The 19,900-nt window shown below is 43.1% G+C and overlaps 1 long non-coding RNA gene and 3 other non-coding genes across 4 annotated transcripts; 1 reads left to right on the top strand and 3 right to left on the bottom strand.

Moving 5' to 3' along the window:
• Window positions 1–3,345: 3,345 nt before the first annotated feature.
• trnak-cuu (transfer RNA lysine (anticodon CUU)) lies at window positions 3,346–3,418 on the top strand. The gene has a single exon. It is a non-coding gene; the product is annotated as a tRNA-Lys (tRNA).
• A 1,526-nt stretch (window positions 3,419–4,944) lies between these two features.
• trnal-uag (transfer RNA leucine (anticodon UAG)) lies at window positions 4,945–5,026 on the bottom strand. The gene has a single exon. It is a non-coding gene; the product is annotated as a tRNA-Leu (tRNA).
• Window positions 5,027–8,026: 3,000 nt separating this feature from the next.
• trnae-cuc (transfer RNA glutamic acid (anticodon CUC)) lies at window positions 8,027–8,098 on the bottom strand. Its single transcript has one exon. It is a non-coding gene; the product is annotated as a tRNA-Glu (tRNA).
• A 1,667-nt stretch (window positions 8,099–9,765) lies between these two features.
• Window positions 9,766–12,209, bottom strand: LOC133497126 (uncharacterized). Its single transcript, XR_009793961.1, has 3 exons — window positions 11,904–12,209; window positions 11,679–11,806; window positions 9,766–11,598 (listed from the first exon to the last, which is right to left on the bottom strand). It is a non-coding gene; the product is annotated as an uncharacterized LOC133497126 (long non-coding RNA).
• Window positions 12,210–19,900: the final 7,691 nt, after the last annotated feature.

Here is a 19,900-nt window from a genome sequence, read left to right as displayed (position 1 = left end):
TGCAAAAAAACTCCACATCATAGCAGATATATTCATATTTGTTTTGTAAGTTGAAGTGTTTTATAGTTCGTGTTCCTGGGTTAATGTTGCTGTACTGAATTTGAAGTTGTTAATATTTATTGATTTTATTTTTCACGATCAAATGGTGCAATAAGTCGCTCAAAAATGTGTATTTCAGGCAAATTGATGCACTTAAAATATTTTCTGTTCCAGATGTGGGAGGAAACCAGAGTGCTCGGCGAAAACCCACGCAGGGGAGGTCGGGATTGAACTTGGGTCCTCAGAACTGTGAGGCCGCAAGTTATCTGCTTTATAACTTTAAAAAAATTAAGATTGTTTTCTTTGTAACTATACTTCCCAAATAGAACCAGCCCAACATCACGATGAATCATAAGTCATTTCAAGATTTTTTTATAATTCTGAGGAAACAAAACACACGATGCCTCAGTCTTTCACAAGTAAATCACAGAAGTGGATCAGCTGGAAAGTGTACAGTACTGAGATCCCGGGTTCAAACCCGAACCCACCTGAGTGGAGTTTGTATGTTCTCTCTCCGTGCCTGTGTCAGTTTTCTCCCGGCACTCTGGTTTCCTCCCACATTCCAAAATCATGCAACATTAACTGGACACTAAATTGCCCGTAGGTGGGACTGTGAGCGCAACTGTTGTCAGTCTCTGTGTGCCCTGCGATTGGCTGGCAACCAGTTCTGGGTGTACCCTGCCTCCTGCCTGTTGACAACTCGGATAGGCTCCAGAACTCCCCGTGAACCTCGTGAAGATAAGCGGTGAAGAAAATGGATGGATGGATGGATGGAGTTCATTTTCGAATATCTGCTTGCACACGTATGTTGATCCAAGAGGGCCAATACTCCAAACACATATTTCTTCAAGTTCCTATAATTGTCAGAACGAGCATTCCATGTTTCAAACAAGTTTTCTGGGGTGATGAGAGGCTTTCAATTTTCTCCTTTTTTGCAAGTTGAGTTTAGCAAGTTGGGCTTTCTGGCGAGCGACTTTTTCCACTCCCAATTCTGCTGAAGATGTAGCACGCCTTCCCTGGAAATATCTTTCCACGTCATTCTTTTTACAACTGGACAACTTGTCATTGCGAAGCAGACATGGAGGCAAACCTTCTGCGTTATCCCATTTGCAATCCATCACACACGCGCCCCTTTTTTTGTGAGAGGCGCCTGCTACGCCGAGCTCAAATCAGCACCTGTCGCAGGCTATGACACAAATCTTCGTTGACAGAAATGTTGGGATCAAATATTTATTTCACACATTTTTACACCATTAGAAAACATTAAGAATGTTTGTGTCATCCTTGTCGTCCTGCAAAAATCACAATGGAAAAAAATATTCACCCCAGCTTTTTCCATTTTCATACATTTGTGAAAAAGCTCCAGGAGCTGCAGTTTGCCAACCCCTGATCTGAGCTGCTCTCTGAACTTCAGTCTGTGCAGTCGAAACAGCTTTGAATTTCTAATTTTACTTCCTTGCTCCACTTTTTCACTGATTTTACCAAAGGATGATCACACTTAAATTCTGGCCTCTCTGTCGGGTTAGGGTTATTCAGTCGATTAAGTAGTGATCAAAGCAACGTGGGGCAGCACGGGGAATGGTACGATATGCGTTTTTTATTGTGGTATAGCAGTGATCCAAAGTGTTATTTTCTGTTGTCCGACATTCGATGCCTTGCTCGTATTTAGGGATTCGTGGTTGAGTTTAGCTTGGTTAAAATCTCCGAGAATAATCAGAAGTTAGTCTCCTACAAGTATTTTTTCTCAATCTCGTTTATTTGTTCGGTGAACATTAGTGGTGCTGCCTTTATGCTAGCTTGGGGCAGAATGGAGATACTGACGAGTCGAAACGAGGCAAACTCACATTGCGAGTATCATGGCTTACAGTTCAAGAACAGTGACTCCAAATGAAGACTGTAGTGTGTGCTGAGCTGTTATATCCGTGCACCATTTCTGATTGCTATGGAAGCATATCCCACCGCCTTTTGTTTTCTTCAGCAGTTCTGCGGTGCGAGATGTCGAACAAACCGTAATGAAATTGGTTTAAAAAAACCTGTGGTCAAGCTAGCTAGGAGTCGAACCTAGAATCTTCTGATCCGAAGTCAGACGCCTTATCCATTACGCCACTAGCCCAGTAGTATAGAGAAGCCATCTGCAAGCCCATGTGTATTATTGTTACTCACACGCACTGTTCAAAAGCAGCAGTACTAAAAAAGTGCAACTGCAGGGATGCATTCCTGCCAGGACCCAGAACTGAAGTGGGGTTCCTGCAGCCACAAAGCAGAGTACTAACCACAACACAATCACACGTTGTCTCGACAACCTGTCTTGAAAGCTGTCTGTCTAAATCTGTTGACTGGCGAGGGTGAAAGGAGAACCTGCAGGACTTTGCACCAACACTCCACCGAAACAATGTAAGAGGCTGGGTCGGAATTAAACTCTCGATCAAGAAGATCAACAATTTCCGCCTTTTGCCCAAAGTTTGCTGGGAAAGACGAGAGCACTCCAGTAACCCTTGGCAGGACAAATTGGAAAATGGATGCATGTGTTTTATACCAATGCATGGAACCAAAACTTGGACGTCATCTTCAGAGCAGTTGGACATATATCAGGGCATTGGTGGAATAGTGGTTAGTATAGCTGCCTTCCAAGCAGTTGACCTGGGTTTGGTTCCTGGCCAATGCAATTCTTTACCACAATCTCACCTTGTATGGAGTGGATGAAACTGTTGTGGTGATCATTTGATCTGGAGGCTTTTTTTTTTTTCCTGGCCACCCCTGGGTCAGCGCTCTGTTACATCGCCTTATTGACAATGGTCTCCAGTCCCTTCACTAATCGGCATAGAGCACACAATGTGGGGCTTCCGTTCGCAAATTTGGCTCCAGAACACATTACGCATTCATACACCAAAAAAAAAAAAAGCCTGCAACACTGTAAAAAATTGCAAACACGTTTTGTTTCGTTTTTGTCACATATGACTCACTGGGTAGCCAGCTGTTATGATTGTTCTCGTCAGATCAACGTCTGCTGGATGCCTGGGTGGGTCGACATGGATCGTCTGGCCCAGCTCCATGATACCTTCTGAGCATGTTCGCATTTTAGCATGTGACCCAGTGGATTCTCATGTTTTCACTAACTCTACGTGTGTGTTTATGGATGTGTGTGAGTGGTGAGTGTGTGTCTTTATGTGTGTAAGTGAAAAGAGGATGATGTGTGTGTCCATTTATACACTCCATCTCCATGGCAATAGGGATGCTGTCAAATGAAGTTGAAGTAGCATTAAACAGCGAAGGTACCACAAGATGTATGTGTGTCACAGACTCCATGCCCGGCTAGCTCAGTCGGTAGAGCATGAGACTCTTAATCTCAGGGTCGTGGGTTCGAGCCCCACGTTGGGCGACTGGCTTTTGGAGTTGATGACATTTATCAAATGATTCACCAGATATCCAAATCTACCCACTTGGAATATCTTTGCTTGAGCTTCTCAGCCGTCCACCTCTTGGTAATACGTGAAAGTTTAATTGAGGCAACTCTGTTGGCTCCTTAAAAGACCTGACATCTTCACCCAAGCATTGTCATTTTACATTTGCACATGATGCACGGCCACACACTCTTCTTCCCAGTGTACCTTGCACCTCCCCCCTCCGCTCTTAAAGGGGTACACTCATAATTACAATTGCTACAATCCTTACACACCTTATCAATGTGATTTATAATGACAGCGTGCTTATGTGCCGCCCACCATCAGATATTTTTAGACATAAAAACATGCCTCGGTTGGCAAGCATTGTTGGCGAGCGCACATAAGTGGGGAGAAATGAAAAAAATTAAACCTGCAGACCAGCTGATTGTGAAAACTTGGAACACACTTCCCGTCACATACCACACACTGCGGCGTGTGAGTATTGCTGTACTGAGAATGTTTGGCTCGACCAATGGATATGAAAAGTCTCACATTTAATAAAACATGAAGACTAATCTGTCTGGACCTTTAATGAGAAAGAGAGAGAGGATCATTCTGACTGAGGATCATGGTCTCAGGTTTGGAGGTGCTGATTCTCACCCCGCCGCTTCACACTCGGCTGCAAACCACTCCAGTAAGCGTTGGTGATCACGGCTTGATGAAACTAACAGAACCACATCATCTGCAAAGAGCAGAGAAGCGATCCTGAGCCACCAAACCAGGCCTCCATTTGTTGTTTTATTCAATATCCATGTTAAAAAAAAAACAATCAAGATATGGTGATTCATTGGCCGGCACGGTGGAACAGCTGTTAAGCATATGCCTCACAGTTCTGAGGACCCGGGTTCAATCCCAGCCCTCGCTGTTTGGAGTTTGCATGTTCTCCAAATGCCTGTGTGGGTTTTATCTGGGGACTTCGGTTTCCTCCCACATCCCAAAAACATGCAACATTAATTGGACACTCTAAACTTCCCCAAGGTGCGATTATGAGTTACGCTGTTTATTTGTACGTGCCCTGCGAATGGCTGGTAACCAGTTCAGGATGTACCCCGCCTCCTGCCCGTTGACAGCTGGGACAGGCTCCACCATTCCCCATGACCCTTGTGAGGATAAATGGGTAAGAAAATTGATGGGATGGATGTTTTGAAGAATGAATCCTCCTTTCTGAAAACCTCCTTTTAGTGTTCTGTCCACTTGAAATCACTGTTTAAGTACCCAAAAAAGTGCCACCGTATTTCAGCATAAACAACGAACATAATGACATTTGTGGAAACACTTTCTGGGGAGCTAATACTTTACATGCACATGCAAACAAATTAAATGAGAAAGAGTTAATTGAGAAAGAGAAAAATGAGGATAAGGAAGAACTTAACTTTCTTGTGGCCGAAATCATGCCTTGTCCCCAGCGTCATGTGAGAGCCAATGAGAAAATAGCAGTGTACAATCTGGATTGACAAGAACATGGCAGTGGTGGGATTTGAACCCACGCCTCCTGAGAGACTGGAGCCTAAATCCAGCGCCTTGGACCGCTCGGCCACACTACCTGGCCCGAGGATTGATGGAGGAACAATAATTTTTATTATGATGGTTATATTAACCTTCAACATGTTAGATGTGGAAAAGATATTTTTGAAATTCCAACGACACACGAAAGGGGGAAGGGAGGGAAGACAGGGGCACCTGACAATAGAACGATGAGGGACCCAGGGAGCAAGCATGGGCCATGAGAGGGGGCCCATGGAGCACCGCCATGTAGCTAAGTATAACCCCCCCGTTACGATGACTGCCTGGTCCCCGGTTGGCAGTCATTGGCCCTGCCCCATGATTCAGGGAATCATGAATCAATCCCCACACACAGAACCTGGTCCGACTGCCGCAGCCTCCCAACCCATCACCCCCAGGACCTCCAACCCCCTCCCCCCTGTCGACATCCACGACCCGCCCTTGAGTGTGAGAGGTGAACCTGTCCCGATTGATCTTTCTTCAGATTCCCATCGAAAGAAAGTAAAAGAAACAGGTGGCTGCAGCTCATAAGGTACAGTAACTAAATCACATGGCATATCCCTGCTAAAGGATGTACAACAGTACTTACATCAAATATCCCCATATACACTTACTCATCCATGTAAATGTCTTGGTACGTGTCCCAGGATTGGCCTGACTAACCCATCACTAAAAAAAAAAAAGGTTACCAGCTTTGTCATGTTCAGCGCGAAAACACATGTGCTTTTGGATGCGTCCGGAAGTAGAATTATCACGTGTCTCACTTCGTCACACTTAGCAAGAGCATGACAAAGTGCCAGAAGCCACACAAGACCTTGGACCTAAAAGGGATGGCCCTGGACCCACGACCCGGCTTGGCGAGAGCAGTAATGTGGTCCAGCAACCGCAGCCAAATCTGGACGATGCTTCCAGTTAAAGGTGTTTTCAGACACTCAATTTTACTGCCATGTTTGTGTCCACAACATAACAGTATTCATTGTGAACACGGGGCTGAAGGGAATATAGTCAAGGGAAAATACTAGATCTGCTAAATCTTTAAATGATAATTACTTGATGTTCAATACCCTGAGGAGATCGAAGTTTAAAGCTGATTGTGCACTTTTTATGAAACAAATTAAAATATACAGAATGTGAGCAATACATATGTTCAAATTCAACGAATACAGACAATCTCATTGAATGGTTAAATCTAGATTACAAATTCGAATATAATTGACCTGATAGAAGACAAAAGCAGAAACAGAGCCCCTCGAAAGGAAACACAGATAAAGCATGTGGTGGCATGCAACGAAGATAGCCAACAACTTCGGGCTCCATCAAACTTGAATGGGTGTAATATGCCTTTTCCTGAAGTTACCTGAGTATAGGCTGCAGTTCTCTCCCCAGATAAAGCCGAAGGGTTTCTGTCAGGAAGGTCATCCGGTCTAAAAACGGTGCCAAACAAGTCTGAGCATTCATCTGTGGCGACCCCCAACAGGACAGGCCGAAAGAAATGCATACATACCGGTTCCATTGCAATGTCATTGCCAACATGCTTTGTGAAGGAGGTTTGATTTCATACATGGCAATCCTACAGCACATTATCTGATATGGTATGACAATAATATCGGACTGCAGGGTAGGAGAATGTGATTTGGTTTACAAAATCTGAACCTACTTGGAAAATATGAGCATCTCCAATCCCCTGACCCTGATTCGAGTGAGGTGAAACCAGTGAAATTAACTTTTTTTTTTCTTTTTCAAATGAGTCACATGGTTACGCAAAGGATTCATGGGAAGTCCCGTGTGTGTATTTTACCTGATGAAGTTTAAGGTACACCCATTTGGACAAAAGCTCAAGACAAAATGAGGTACATTCTAAGTGCGGGACAAGGCCGATGGTAAAATAAACGTCCATTCATCCATCCATTTTCTGAGGTACTTACAGTATCCTGATGAGGGTTGAGAAAGTGCAGGAGCCAATCCCAGCAGTCCTTGAGGAGGAGGAGGCATGCTCCACCCTGAACAGGTTGCTAATCAATCGCAGGACACATAGAGACAGACATCAGTCACACTCACAATCACACTTGGGGGCAATTTAGAGTCTCCAACTAATGGATGTTTTTGGGGTGTGGGAGGAAGCCGGAGTGCCTGGAGAAAACCCACACAGGCCAACGCTTTACAACTGCCCCACCGTGCTGCCTCTGGTTGTTTTTCTGGTAATTGACTAATAATAATTCCACCTGCTCTCTTGTATGCACAATATATCAACCTCTCTCCTAATTATCATGTCAACCAACTCCTACGCTTTTCCTCTTCCAGTCCCAACATTCAAAATCCCTACACTCAGTTGTAGGGTCCGTGCATTCCTCTTCTTCTTCTGCCGATGAATCCGCTTTTCTCCTCTTATTTGTCTTCAACTTACAGTAGCTGAATTTCCACCGACGCCCTGCAGGTTACCAGTGCCGGGGGCGGGCGTTGTTTATCCAGGCCACGACTGATCCGGTATGATATTCTTCAGATGAACGCTCATCTTTCTTCGCCACAGTTTTACGCCAGATGCCCTTCCAGACTCAACCCTCTGCATTTATCCGGGCTTGGGGCCGGCCTACAGATTGCTCTTGCTTGTGCCCCCGTAGGGCTGCATTGAAGACATTCGACATAACAACCTGAATTTCAAATTTCAGCCTTATCACTCGATTTTATATTCTTTTCCCCTCCAAGACATTCTCAAATATTCTTCTTTTAAAACAACACCGACTCCATTTCTCTTCCCATCTACACCATGTTGAATTAATCGAACACCATGTTCGACCGACAGTACTTGAATTTTCACCAGCACCCTGCAAGTTTACAGTGCCAGGGGTGGATGTGGTCAACACACGAGACCAAAATCTACATTTGTTTTGCAAAGTTTTGAACTGGACAACCTCACCAACACTATGCTCTGCATTCATCCTGCTGTGTGACCAGTCAAAAGTGTACACTTTATTGGTCTGGGGAAACAAGATTGAAGGCAAGCATTCATTCATGTGAACACACTTGGCTAGAACCAAACAACATTCCCTGACCGGGAATCGAACCCGGGCCACAGCAGTGAGAGTGCTGAATCCTAACCACTAGACCATCAGGGACTTCTGCAGGTCTTTTGCTCCAGCATGCCTGTGAAACATGTGAGGATAAGCGGTACAATTGCTGAATGGATAATGCATTGCAAGAATTGTTGATTCTTGTTGTCTCTGTGACCTGATTTTGCGAATTACACTTTAAAAAAGTAATGCATAGCTACTGCACATATTATTTGATCTGTGAACAGATGAGCAGGTTGAGTTTGAAAAGAACGACCAAACACTCAAAGTGGGGGTGTGTAGGGGTTGTCATGATCCTGCCGCTTCAGCACGAGCTGTGCGGCTGCACTGATTGGGAGGCACACACCTGTGCCTCATGCGGCCTGATCATCCCCTGTATATATAGGACCCGGTGACGACTGGTCCGGGGCCAGTTCGTTGAGCTTTATGTCCCGTTCCAGCACTCTCGTACTCCTGATTGAACCTGTGTGTACCGACCTTCGTCCGTTCTCTGACCAACCCTGTAAGCCTGACTCCTTGACACTTCTGCCTGCGTTGATTGTTTCCCCGTGTACCGACTACTGCCTGCCCACTCATCTGCTCTCTTCGCCCGACGCCCCAACAACGGACTGCTTGCTCGATCCCCGAGCTCGGCATACAATAAACGTGTCTCTTCTTGAACTACCTTGCGTCTTCCGAGTTCCTGCATTTGGGTCCTACCTCTCGTTCAGATGAGACGTGACAGGGGTGGATTTTATGACATTTTCTTACATGGATTTTCATTGTGTTTTAAGAACAGATCTCTAAAAATTTAACAACTACTTCGCATCAGCGATCGAAGATATTCAAAGTTTCAAGAGACCTTAACTCTCTGATTAAACCACACCTTTTCATGGTGTTGCTTGGGGTTTATATGACTGTGTCATAGTGTCACAGATAGGGCCAAATTCTGAACCATCCATTGATTTTCTTAGCCGCTTATCCTCACAAGGGTTGCGGGAGTGCTGGAGCAATTCCCAGCGGGAAACGGGCCGGAGGCGAGGTTACACCTTGAACTGGTTGCCAGCCAATCGCAGGGCACATGAAGACAGACAAGAGTCAAACTCACAATCACACTTAGGGGCAATTTAGAGTGTCCAATTAATGTTGCATTTTTGGGATGTGGGAGGACAACAGAGTGCCCAGAGAAAAGTCACATAGGTGCAGGGAGAACATGCAAACTCCATACAGGGATTGAACCCAGGTCCTCAGAACTGGAAGGACAACACTTTCCAGCTGCACCACCATGACAAGGGCTGTAATTCTCCTCCTGTGTGACGATGGCCCAAAAGTACCACTGTCAGTTGAAAAGCAGGAAACAGGTCGTCATTGAGCGAGGCAGGACTGTATGTTTTAACTTTTATAATAATTCCCTTTTGATGTTTCAACAATCAAGGTTCGGAGCATAAAGTCCAAAATTAGAGCCCCAAGTGTTTTATCGTTTCTTCAAACTTTGAAGTCCGATGTGTTTTTACTCCAAAAATGTGGTTTCCCCTTTTTAAAATATGACAAACAATGGGAGGATATGTGGCCACTCCCGTCACTCTGGAGTGGCTCGAATGAAAATGAAAATGATGGAGTGGCTATTTTAATAAATCACTCCCATGTTGAGGTGAAGGGGAGCACAGTGGTGAAAGAGCACTGCAAGCACACTTGAATTATACAGGCCACGATTCAAACCTCATAAATATTAATGGTAAAAATAACAGGTACTGACTGGCAGACCATATTGGATACTCTTTTGTGTCGATACCATTTATTTAATATCACTTATGCTCTCATGTGAAAACAAAATTTGAAAGTTATCTCCATAGCAGTCAGAAGAAATGTCAGGGCGTTGGTTGTTTTGTTGCTCATCATGTGTCGCCTTGTCTGAGAGAGTCAGTCATACACAGGTTATATTCTTTTCACAAAGCCGTTTCAAAGCATCATATTTTCTGCGAAAGGTTTCATGGACAAATAGTTGAAATCAATTTCTGCGAGCAGACATCCTGTGTGGCGATTCGAGTGTGTCGGGCTTCCTGTTCAGTATCTCAGCGACGCTGCCGAAAGAGCAAAGTGAAGAGAATTGAATTGACTATGCGACGTCTCAAAGTGCGCTGAGGAGAGGACACGAGCAAAAATTATGAAATTACAAAGCGCTGCAATGATCCAAAGTAAAAACTGCTCCACTAATCTCCATCCAAAGGACACGCATATGTTGCCATTTTTCTGAATCTTTTTTTCTTTTATTTTTAGCTCACTGATGTGTGTAGTCTGCCTGAAGGCTTTTGGATGGAGGTAACGTAGACGTGTCATAAGTGTAAAAAATTGTTTTTATTTTGCACTACCCCATTAAAAATTGATTGTTTAGAACAATGATCATTCTCTGCATGAACTGTATAGCAGCTAGGTTAGAAAGAGGTCATAGTACCCTTCTTCTTTTTCGCTCCAGAAATGTTCCATATTTCACTATTACTATCATACCTACTTCATGAAAACTATGATATAGCTTTGTCAACCATTTAAAACAAGCGCGTTTGTCAGGGGTTTGGGCATGCCACTCACCTGCACCTTTTTATTTCATTTGGTCTTGTATTTGTTTGTTGAGTTTTCGTGGCCAGTTCATGTGTGTGTGTGTCAGTTTACAAGCTTCTTAGATAGATAGATAGATACCCCACGACCCTCGTGAGGATAAGCGGCACAAGAAAATGTATCGATAGATACCCCGCGACCTTCATGAGGATAAGCGGCACAAGAAAATGTATAGATAGATAGATACCCCGCAACCCTCATTAGGATAAGTGGCAAAAGAAAATTGATAGATAGCCCATAACCTTCATGAGGATAAGCGGCAAAAGAAAATGAATAAATATATACCCCGCGACCTTCATGAAGATAAGCAGCAAAAGTAAATAGATATATTACCCCGCGACGCTCATGAGGATATGAGGCAAAATTAAATTGATAGATACTCCATAACCCTCATGAGGATAAGCGGCAAAAGAAAATAGATACCATGCAACCCTCGTGAGGAAAAGCAGCAAAAGAAAATGGATAGATAGATACCCCGCGACTCTCGTGAGGATAAGCGGCAAAAGTAAATAGATACCGTGCAACCCTCGTGAGGATAAGCAGCAAAGATCATGGATGGAATTCTGCCATGGCTTGCTCCACCTAAACCTTTATAGTACGTCCATGTAGAACCTCTCAAGACTTTCATACAGTGTCACCAGAAAGATTTCACATTTCCCACATTTTGCTGCTAGATTTCGTCAAAAGCTGTTTTGAAGATAGTTTTCTTTTGAAAAAAAAAAAAATCATAAAACACCTCATTAAGGCAGTAATGTTTTTAGACATTTGTGTGTCAATTTATAAATCATGTAAATAATGCGTAAATCAGTCTTTCCACCATTTGCAATGCCACTCAAACTTCAGATCAGGTGCCTCTGATTTCCACGGATGATCCTTGAGGTCCTTCTCCAACTTGAATGGAGGCCACCTGTGGTCACTTCACTTGACTGGACGTCATTTGGAATGGCACAAAGCTGTCGAGATAAGATGCGGCGAAGGATAAGCGGCTCAGAAGACGGACCGATGGATCTTCAGCATATGACTGAGAATCCACCTGTTTACTCAGTCGGGGAGATTAATACATGACTTGACTTTCTTCAAGTGGTAGAGTGAATTCATTCATTCCCTGTTGTCGACTGCTGGTGTTTGAAGTGTTCAGTGTGGAAGCAGAATAGAAATCATCTGGAAATACATACATTTTTTTGTCCAAAAGCAGTCATCCCAACAGACAGACAGCCAGATCTCTTGGCAAGTGTCAGGGGCAGCAGCAGCTCCTCACCAGCGCTTCATTGACCCTGATTAGCATATCAGCCTTGTGGTTTGCGTTGTCAGTTGCAAGCATCTTATTCGTGTATTTCCCTCATGACAGCATTTCTGTCCCACTTTAGTCAAGTCTTGTTTTTTTCATGTGCCAAGTTTTGCCTCGTAATTTTCGGACCTCGTGTCAGGATTTTTGGACTGCTTTTTGGACTGCTTCCCTGTGTATGACCTCAGCCAGAATTAAACCCCCCCTCGATCCTCGACCTATCCCTGCATTTGGGTTGTACCTCTTGCCAAAATCCAAATAATAACAGATGAGAAAAACAAACAAAAATTTGACAGATTAAAACAATAATTTTACTGATTTGGGTGTTTGTTGACCTTCAAAATATTTTCTGGTACATATGGGAGCACTTCAGGATTTTATCTGCTATTACTTTTTTTTCTAAATTTTTTTTCCATGCAAAAACTGACTATGGACTGAAAGTTTGAACTAATCCTGTTATGAGCATGCGGTAAGGCGTAGGACCCAAATGCAGGGACATGTTTTTTGAGGGGAGTTTAATTATGGAACAGGTCATACACAGGTGAACAGTCCAAAAAGGCAGAACCACACATGGCAAAAAGGCAAAGCCCAAAAATCCAGAAACGAGGTCCGAGGCCCAACTTGAAATATGAACAACTTGACAAGGTGGCACAGAAACGCTGTAACGAGGGAGGTACGCTAACAGAATGCTTGCATATGTCGAGGGTTTAGAAACCGCCTCAACCTAAAATTTTATAACACACATTTTTATTTTAAAGGTGATAACCACTTTCTGACAGTGACTGACACTTTTCATCGTGATGTTATTTGGCAAGGTAGTCAGTAGACTGCACTCCTGCGCCGCTCCATCTGAATGGGAGAGTGAGGAAAGGTCGAGCCTCTGCCCACACATGCGCAGTTGATAAAAACTTGAGTCACAGACCAAAACGTACGGCCGAATTTGTCCGTTCCTCACAGATCCACAGTTCCTACCGCCGGTGGATCGCTTGTGCCGACTCAGATTCTTCCAGGTCTGAGGCTGGTAACACAAACTCACACACAGTGACACAGTCTTAAGCGCAACGAACAGGTCACTGACAACAAAACACACAATGCTTCAATGCCTGGCCTAATTGGCGTCAATGAGGTGCAGGTGAAGAGCTGCTGCCATCCAAGCTTGGCAGGAGTGGAAACGAGAGTGCATGGCAGAGTCCACACGGACTCGGGAAGGTGAACTGGGTGAAATAAAACAAGACTAGACGAACAAAACAACAAGACAGACTCATGTTACTCTGCACACTTGCACAGCAAAAAGCGTCAAGCAGGGGAAAAAGAGAGAAGGTCTAGAATTTGGGATCACTCAACAGGCTTGGTCCTGCGTTCTTCAACAAACAAAATGGGAGTATGTTGATTGTACATATTGGGACAATGAGTTTGCTTAACCGTACTCATCCATTTTTTTTGCTGCTTATCCTCATGAGGGGGGCTAGGAGTGCTGGAACCTATCCCAGCTGTCAACGTGCAGGAGGCGGGTTACACCTTGAACTGGTTGCCAGCCAATTGCAGGGCACAGAGAGACCCTCAACCACACATGGGGGCAATTTAGAGTGTCCAATTAATGTGGCATGTTTTTGGGATGTGGGAGGGAACCAGAATGCCCAGAAAAAACCCACGTAGGCACGGGGAGAACACACAAACTCCACACGGGATTGAACTGAATTCTCAGAATTGTGAGGCCAACGCTTTGCAGCTGCGCCATCATGCTGCGCTTTAATCAACACTGCGTCATAGATTTCTGTCGATGGAAAGACCACCGGACTTCTGCACAGTGTATTTGGATACAAACATTGAAAAGTAGATCCCCCCTTTTGGCAGCAGCAGCTTCTCACCTGCGCCTTCTTAAGCCAGCCAATCCAGTTACGGTTTCTTACTATGTGACGTCATGTGACTAAGAAAGCGTAACTGGATTGGCTGGGTGTCAGACGCTGAATTTCAGACAGCGAATTGTAGCCAGTTGAATCTCAGGAGAATTTTTTTACACGGCGAATTTGTTCACATTGAAAAGTGAAACTGTAATACAGCTATTGAAAATGTGATCACTTTGAAATAATGTGAATTTTACAGCATGAAATTTTCAGTGGTATTTTTAATTCAAATCCTGGTGGCACATATTTACTTCCATCAGCCGGGGTTTAATCGAGGTCCTCAGGACTAGGCCAACACCTTACAACTGCACCACCGTGCCGCCTGTATCATATCTAACCCTTGTGATGTGGATTGTTTTGTGTTATAACGTTTTGTATGGCTGGATTGTCCGATTGTCCGAAATCATCGTGTCTTGATTTGTGCCTTGTATGGATTCTAGATTGTCTCTGAATCAATCTAGATTGTGCTTTCCCATTGCATTCGCTTGTATCATCCTGTATTGTCGTGTCGTCTTGTACTTGACATTGTTTTATCATCTTGATAGTGCTGCGGATTGTTCTCGATTGGATTGTTTTGCTGAATTGTCTTGTGAAGTCTTTTATTGTCTTGCATCATCTGATTGGCGCGTGTTTCTTCTTGTAATGTTGGATTGTCTTGTACTGTCTCGTATATTGTCTCGGAACAACTTGATACTTCTGTATATCTTCTGTACTCTTGAGGGTAACATTTGATTTGATGAGATAGTGTAGAAGGAAACAGTGTTCCTGTGCACACAAAAACATAAGAAAATCCAAATGTGACATACAATAACAGAGAATCTCTCTCATCAGTATATATACAGTAGGGGTAATGCTCATTTTCCAGTTTTCCATGGAGGACACTGCATCGGGACAGGAAATGATAGAATCTCTCGCCCAGAACCCACCACTGACCTCATGATTTGAAACTCATCCCAAACAAAATCACTGCACACTCGTTGTCAGCAGGATCCGAACCTCCGTGGGGAGACCCCAATGGATTTCTCGTCCATCGCCTTAACCGCTCGGCCACGACAACCTGACTGCAAAGCTTTCTGTCTATATGCATGGTTTTTTTTTTTTTTTTTTTTTGGCCTGTGATTGGCTGGCAACCAGTTAAGGGTGTACGCTGCCTCCCAACAGCTGGGATAGGCTCCAGTTCTCCCGTGACCCTTGTGAGGATAAGCAGCAAAGATTATGGATGGATGGGAAAGTACGCCATGACTTTCTCCACATAAACTATATAGTACGTCCACATAGACACCTCTTAGATTTTCATACAGTGTCACCAGAAAGATTTCCCACCCTTTACATTTCCACATTCCGCTGATAGATTTCATCAAAATCTGTTTTGAAGATAGTTTTCTTTTTTAAAAAATCTTCATAATATAGCTCATAAAGGAATTGGTGTTTTTAGACATTTGTGTCAATTTATAAATAAAGTTCAAACGTAATTCGTAAAACACTTTTTACACCATTTGCAATGCCACTGAAGCTTGAGCTCAGGTGCATGTGATTTTCATTGATTGTCCTTGAGGTCCTTCTCCAACTTGAATGGAGGTCACCTGTGGTCACTTCACTTGACTGGACGTCATTTGGAATGGCACAAAGCTGTCCAGATAAGATGGGGCTAAGCATAAGCGGCTCAAAAAAATGGATGGATCTTCAGTGTATGGCTGCGGTTTACTGAGACCCCACCTGATTACTCTGTCGGGGAAATTAATCAATGACTTCACTTGTTTCTTCAAGTGATCGACTGAATTCCTTCATTCACTCTTGGCATTATTTGCCTTTGGTGGACTGCTGGTATTGGAAGCGTTCAGTGTGGAAGCAGAGGAGAAACAGGACGACCAAAGTCAATTCATTGTATTGCCACACATAAAGGGAGAGCGCTGGAAAACCCTTATCTGGAAATACCTCCAGTTTTTGTCAAAAGCGCTCGTCCCAACAGACAGACAAATCTCTTGCAAAGTTTCAGGGGCGTGGCCACGCCGCTGCCCTACACCCAGCAGCTCCTCACCTGTGCTTTATTGACCCTAATTAGCATATAAACCTTGTAGTTTGCATTGATGTTTGAGTATCCAAGTGTCTTGTTACATATTATATATTTCTCTCATGACAGCATTTCTATCCCACTTTGGTCAAGACTTGTTTTGTCCATTTTTCAAGTTCACACTAATTGGAAATACCTCCAGTTTTTGTCAAAAGCGCACGTCCCAACAGGCAGACAAATCTCTTGCAAAGTGTCAGGGGCGTGGCCACACCGCTGCCCTACACCCAGCAGCTCCTCACCTGTGCTTTATTGACCCTAATTAGCATATAAACCTTGTAGTTTGCATTGATGCTTGAGACTGCGTCATTGTGTGTGAGTATCCAAGTGTCTTGTTCATATATTTCTCTCATGACAGCATTTCTATCCCACTTTGGTCAAGTCTTGTTTTGCTCATTTTTCAAGTTCACACTAATCTGGAATGACCTCCAGTTTTTGTCAAAAGCGCTCGTCCCAACAGGCAGATCTCTTGGAAAGTATCAGGGGCGTGGCCAGGCCACTGCCCTGCACCTCCTTACCTGTAGCTCATTGATCCTAATTAACATATAAACCTTGTGGTTTGTGTGGATGAAAAAGAGAGGAAGTCTGCATTTTTGCAGTGAAGAGACTTCAGGCCAAAATTCAAATAGTAATGACATGAGATTATTTTGTTGATTCAGTGGCTGAAAACCACTTTCACCTAGCAGTGTGAAATTTGGTTGGCATGTCTGTCATGAGAAGACCTACCCAAAAAAGTCTCAAAAAGCTTTGCCCAAATATACATAGGGAGTACTTCATTTTACCTAGAAGCAGACATTTGAGGACAAAAATCACATCGAAATAATGATCTTGGATTCTTTCAAAATTCAAAGCCAATATAAAATTTGGTACTGATGTCTACGAGAAGTAGACCCAGAAAAGTCTCCAAAAGCCCTGCCGAAAAAGACACATGAAGTCTGTAAAATTGTTCTGAAGTGGCAGTTTTTGTCTTTGCTTTGGTATTTCTGGAACATGGACGAGAACATAATGTGGAGAAGAAGATGGTGAGAAATGAGTTAGAAATGTTTCGTTTAAAAAAAAAAAAAATTTTTGATCATTAAAGGCAAAATCTTCTCGAAGAAAATTTGTAAACAAAAACAACCACAAAATGCTGTCTTCAGGGACAAGCGTGCTTTCTGGTCCTCCACAAATCCACCCCACCCCCCCCAAAAAAAAAAAAAGAAATATTTTTTTCCAGGAATTTGGTAGTTTAGTGAATTCATGATGATCTCATATTATTTGCACAATGAGGAAGTAAAAGGGACATGAAAGAGCCGAAAATGGGAAGAAATTTGATGGTGTGCTTCAGTTTTTGTGCACAATTGTGCACAGAACTGTACATTTATGGAAAATGTAAGAGAACAGAATGTGGAGATGAACATGGTGTGAAATGTGCTGGAAATATTTTGTTGTTTCAAAAAAAACTATATTTGATCACAAAAGCCAAAATCTTGTTGAAGAGATTTATTTTGCAATTTCATTTTTTTTTCAAAATATTTATTTGGCTGGCGTGCTGAATGTTATGGGCTGCATTTGCTATTTGGACTGAAGTCGGTATCAAAGATGTGAGGCAGCTTTCATCCCGAGGAGTTTCTCTGCAATGTTTGACAGGCCAAAGTCGAAAAAAATTTCAGACTTAAAATTCGCTCATTTAAAGTATGCGGAGATGAGTGTGAATGTACATCCTCGAAAAGCATAAGTGTCAAACTCAAGGCCCAGGGGCCAGATCCGGCCCACCACATGATTTTATGTGGCATGCGAAGGCAAATCAAGGATGTCAACTTTCGTGATACTCGTTCAAATCTGTACCAAAATTTCAAATTGTAATGTCATAAATCATCACGTTGAGGTATTGCAAGCGTTTTTACGTTACCAAACATCAACAATAGTTGAAAAATGCATTACCCTTGATTTGTGATTCCAAAACTAATTCATAAATTTCATGTCAATATAATGACGTGATAAACGATTTTTATGGTTTCACAGTCGTAACAGCCCTCTGAGGGAAGCCCGCGACAAAAATGAGTTTGACACCCCTGTCTTAAAGGGACCCCTCATTTCCCTGGTGAAGGTGAACTGGCAGCTAATGTATCCAATGTATAATCTAGAAGTCCAATGCGCTACCCATTACACCACAGAGCCACCTCTTCTTTGCCACCCCATGCTGGAGAAGCTGGTTCCCATGTTCAAGTACAGCTGGTTAAAATTTTCATTGAGAGTGAAAATATTCTCCCGTTCTTTGCATTAAAATTAGTGTGGTGTGCTATGTGTTTCTGCAGCAGGTGAATAATTCATCACGTTTTTACCTTTAGGGGAAAGAACATGTAGCTGGACAAATCACAAAGACCACCATCAGGTTAAAAAAAAATGTGCATACACATAAGCTCTCATTCAGGTTGTCGTGGCCGAGTGGTAGGTTGCGCAGGTTCGAATCCTCACGACAAAAGAATGTGTAGTCTTTTGATTTGGGTTTAGTTCAAATCATGAGGTCAGTATTTGGTTCTGGGAGAAGATTCTATCATGACCTGCACCGATGCAGTATCAATTGATGGAAAACTGGAAATTCATTATTTGTCATTACTACTACTGTATGATTACATGAAGCACTGATGAAAGTTCCATTATTACATGTAACATTTGAATTTTCTTATGATTTCGTGTGCAAAAGAACATTGTTTCCTTCTACAGTATCTTATCGAATCAAAAGTTGCCCAAAACAGGACAGAAGATATACAAAAGTATCAATTTGATACAAGACAATCTGAAGACGGTACAAGACAATTCAACATGAGAAGAAGAAACACGCACCAATAAGATGAGGCAAGATGATAGAAGACTTCACAAGACAATTCAGCAAAACAATCCAGAGCACTATCAAAATGATAAAACAATGTCAAGTACAAGACTACCCAACAGTACAAGCAAATCTGATAGGAAAGGACAATCCAAATAGATACAGAGACAATCTAGAATCCATACAAGGCACGATCGAGACACGATGATTTCGGACAATCGTACAATCCAGCCATACAAAACGTTATAACACAAAACAATCCACATCACAAGGGTTAGATGTGATACAGGAGGCAAGGTGGGGCAGCTGGAAAGAGTTGGCCTAGTACTGAAATCCCGGCCTATGGAAGTAAATATGTGCCACAAGGATTTGAATTGAAAATGCCACTAAAAATGTTATGTTGTAAAATTCACATTTTTTCAAAGTGATCAGTTTTCAATAGCTTTATTACAGTTTAACTTTTCAATTTTAACAAATTCCATCCATCCATCAACTTTCTTTGCCACTAATCCTCATGAGGGTCACGGGAAGTACTGGAGCCTATCCATTGTCAACGGGCAGGAGGCAATGTTGCATGTTTTTGGGATGTGGGAGGAAACCGGAGTACCTGGAGGAAACCCACGCAGGCACAGGTAGAAAGTACAAACTCCACAAAGGTGGGCCAGGGAACCCGGGTCCTCTGAACTGTGAGGCCAATGCTTTACCAACTGATCCTCCTGTTAACAAATTTGCCGTATTAAAAAATTCAACTTTTAAAATTAAAATGCTATTTTCAGTCTCCTGAGATTCAACTGGCGACAATTCGCTGTCATAAGTTCATCGTCAAATAACCAGCCAATCCAGTTGCGCTTTCTTAGTCATGTGATGTCACATACTAAGAAACCGTAACTGGATTGGCTGGGTTAAGAAGACAGGGTTACTTCAGGTCAGAAGCCAAAACCCAGCCAAACATGGATTTACAATAACCAGCACAGCGGTTCTGTGCTTGGGTAGGTCCTCCTGTTTTGGTTAGCAGCAGAGTTCAAATGGATTCAGCAGTTGTCGTTCTAATGTCGATATTGCGTTGATGATCGCAGCATGACATTAGCGACCCGTTTCCTGAGTGAATATAATGTTCATATTTCACCTGCCCAGGTTGCGGAGTTCTCTCATGAATTCATCCGATCCCACTGATACTGGGTCTTTA

The sequence above is a fragment of the Syngnathoides biaculeatus genome, unplaced genomic scaffold (genome assembly GCF_019802595.1).
Source record: "Syngnathoides biaculeatus isolate LvHL_M unplaced genomic scaffold, ASM1980259v1 ctg151_pilon_pilon, whole genome shotgun sequence".
NCBI classification, from domain to species: domain Eukaryota; kingdom Metazoa; phylum Chordata; class Actinopteri; order Syngnathiformes; family Syngnathidae; genus Syngnathoides; species Syngnathoides biaculeatus.
This window is presented reverse-complemented; position numbering and strand designations above follow the sequence as displayed.